Source organism: Tachypleus tridentatus, chromosome 8 (assembly GCF_004210375.1).
Source record: "Tachypleus tridentatus isolate NWPU-2018 chromosome 8, ASM421037v1, whole genome shotgun sequence".
NCBI lineage: Eukaryota > Metazoa > Arthropoda > Merostomata > Xiphosura > Limulidae > Tachypleus > Tachypleus tridentatus.
In genome coordinates, this window is record NC_134832.1 from 55,660,670 (window position 1) to 55,664,426 (window position 3,757).

The following is a 3,757-nucleotide window of genomic DNA, read 5'->3' on the forward strand; positions in this document are numbered from 1 at the left end:
CAGTACTAATTTCGCTCACATGAACTTGTTCAATTCATGCACTTTTTCAGACAATCCTAAATTGATTTTGTTGATTTGACGGTTCTTTACAGTATCTTTGTATGCCCACGGTGCCACAGTACTGCACTACTACTAGTAGTATAGGGTATTGTGTATACACAACGACGTTAAAAATCATGTTGTCGCACATGTCAAAATCTTACGCATTTTGACCTAAAAGGTCGCATTATCGCCTTTGGACTGCTCTGAGCAGTCAATTGTTTTCCCAGCTTTTCAGAAATGTAATAGAATACATACTGATCTGAATTTAACTCGGCATGGCCAGGTGGGTTCAGGCGTTCGACTTGTAATCTGAGGGTTGCGGGTTCGAATCCCTTTCGCACCAAATATGCTCGCCCTTTCAGCCGTGGGGGCATTATAATGTGACGGTCAATCCCACTATTAGTTGGTGAAAGAGTAGCTCAAGAGTTGACGGTGGAAGGTGATGACTATCTGCCTTTCCTCTAGTCTTATACTGCTAAATTAGGGACGGCTAGCGAATATAGCCCTTGTGTTGCTTTGCGCGAAATTCGAAACAAAGTGATCTGAATTTATAGTCACAAAATAGTTGAATTACACTTTAAAGTTTGCCGTCGTTGTATCTGTGTTTCAGTTTTGGAATTGTTCTTTCGGCTCATAAAAAATATCACCAGAGGGTCGGATCGGGGCATTATGTCGTCAGGATAGGACCATGGAAGAAGTAAAGAGAATATAATTATCTAAAAATAGCATATTTTACAAAATTTTATTGGCTATTTATGAATGGGGATAAAAACAAGGGAGCCACGTCTTAAATCACATTTAAGACCTGGCACCCTTGTATTTATCCCTAAGGAAATCTTAGCTTCAGATCTGTTTATATTATTACATAATGACATACATGCCCAAATACTTTTGTAGGTTACAAGCAATCTATGAACGGTGGCATTGCTACAGTATCATTCCTTTCTAAATGTTTTCTTGGCATGATAAATTTCTAAAGATGTACTCGCACACAAAGGATATTTTTTTACAACAAGGTGTTTGAAGCCAAAAAAAATTACAGCTCAGAAAAGCCTCAGTAAGAAACGCACTCATAAAAATATTAGAAAACACACATAAATAATTCAATATTAACGCAAATAAAACTAAAACAAACGAGACAATAACTCGGATATAATGTACAAAATCAGTTGCTGAGAACAACATAAAACTAGCCACGTCTCCGAGTACATCTGTCACCATTTCGTTTTACTTGTGTACTGTGGTATTATACTTATCCATGATTACGAGGAAAACCCACTTGTAGAGAAAATTATACAAATGAAAACGACTGGTATGGGTAGAGAACCTGACGAGACCGAAGAAGGTCGAAACGTTGTTCGCTCCTCTACATAGTGCTTTCTCTATCCATACCAGCCGTTTTTACTTATATAATGTGGCATTATACTATTTTTCTGTAGATGTGACTGAATAAAGTAGTTAAAGATAAAACAAAACAGTTCCACTGCCTATAATTTGTTATAAATAGCCACAACAGAAAGAATGATTGAGAAAAATATTTCATATTCTCGGTTAAAAGTCATAATAATATATACGATCATTTTTTACCTGAAGTTTTATTAACATTTTGTACTGCTCTTTAGAGTAATAATTCGCAAATTAATGACTTCTTACTTCAGATGCACAGTTTTGTAGTTTCTCGAAATTTTAGTCACTCACCAAGCCAAATAAAATATTTTTTGTAACAATGCAGAGTAGAGTCGAATACGGCAGATAAGAACAATTACAAAAAAATCGACTAAAGTTGAGTGTGGCAGTGAAGGAGTTAAGGGCATGATCGCTGTGGGAAAAATTCTGTGGTGCTCCCGTTCCCGTGGTGCCTTAAGCACGTGCTTATTTTGCTTAATGGTTAATCCAGGACTGATGCTATGCCTACAGCACTTCAGAAATACCATTTAAGGATGAGAGTTACAGTTGAGCTCTAATTTTGACTCTCAGTATCTAACTAATAATAATCTGACATCAATCCCAATATAGGTTTGTTGAAGCATTCATACAATTTTCTTAAAACTTCAAAAGAATACCCTTAAAACAAGACGCATTAAAAATTTATGACACATTTTTTATTTACTTAGTGAATTTTTAATAGTGTTGAAAAATTGCTAACTGAGCAACTGATGTTTGTTTGCAATACTTACTTGATCAGGTTTGTTTATTTATAGTTACATATTGGGCTATCTGTGCTTTACTCATCACGTGTATCCAAACGTTTTTTCTAATGTGAGTTCGCAGACATACGTTGTACCACTGGAAATCTACTTGATTAAAAGATATACCAAGATTAATTAACATGATTAACATATAACCACAGTCTTCGCTTTACAGATGAGGACTTTGGCACGAACTGGATTGAGGTATTTCATGGAGAAAGTTGAAGACTGCTTTCTTCGAAAAGTTGTATTCTTTGGCAACACACCACTTTCCAAAATCTCTGTATGATATACATATTAGAAGTAAGTATGGAAATATATAGGTGATACTTATGTAGGAGTCACAGATAATTTATAATTATAAATAAATGATCAATTTATCATTTGTACAATACGTTGTAATAAAGAATACGAATTGAAATCGAAGTGTTTATATAAAGCACATAACTGCACATACCCGGTTTTTATGTTACATAATTTTTAATGAATATTTTTAAATATTATTCTAAACATCTTACTTACTTTTCACAAATCAGACATGTTATAGTATTACAGCATATGAATAAAGTAATACAATGTGACTACTAGATTATTTTGGTATGTTTATTATATTCTACAACTTCCCAGCATGGCCAAGCGTGTTAAGGCGTTCGACTCGTAATCCCGGTCGCACCAAATATGCTCGCCCTTTCAGCCGTGGGAGCGTTATAATGTGACGGTCAATCCCACTATTTGTTGGTAAAAGAGTAGCCCAAGAGTTGGCGGTGGGTGGTGATGACTAGCTGCCTTCCCTCTCGAGTAGCTTTGCGCGAAATTCAAAACAAACAGTATTCCACAAAATGATTAGGTTAAAGCAGTATTTAGAGAGGAGAGGGGTTGCGTAAGAAATTTCAATGATTTTAACATGCTCTTTTAAACTGATTATGCAAGACGTTTAATTTTACGTACAAAATTAAATAGTTGTATGATGAGATTTTCTAGCAAACACTTGAACTTTTATTTAAATCTGAGTCCACAAGATATCTTTTGACCCCAACGTTTTTTAAGGTATGTCTTTACTAAAACAATTAGATGAATTTAATGAATCGGTCCAAATGATTAATAAAAATGAATGAATCTTTTTCATATATGTAAATAATAGAAGTTTCAAAATATCTTTATTTCGCACCAAAATTACTAGAAATTTTCTACTTTATAGATAAAGATGTTTTTCATTGATTATTATTAAGCTACAATAAATTACTTTGTCTTTCAGGTTCGAAATTTTATTTTGAAGCTTGGAAAGTTTTAAACTTAAGTTGCTACCACAAAGTCTGTTGCTTTCGATTGTTATTTTTGGTTACAAAAGCGAAGTGATTGTGCCACAACATCAGAAATGTATGAAATACCTAGGTAATAATCATTATATATCAATTAAGAACAAATAATAATTAGTTAATAATTGTATTAAATTTATCGTACAAGTTACTAACCATGATAATAATTAATAATATTATGTTGTATTATATTTTATAAAGCGCCATCTT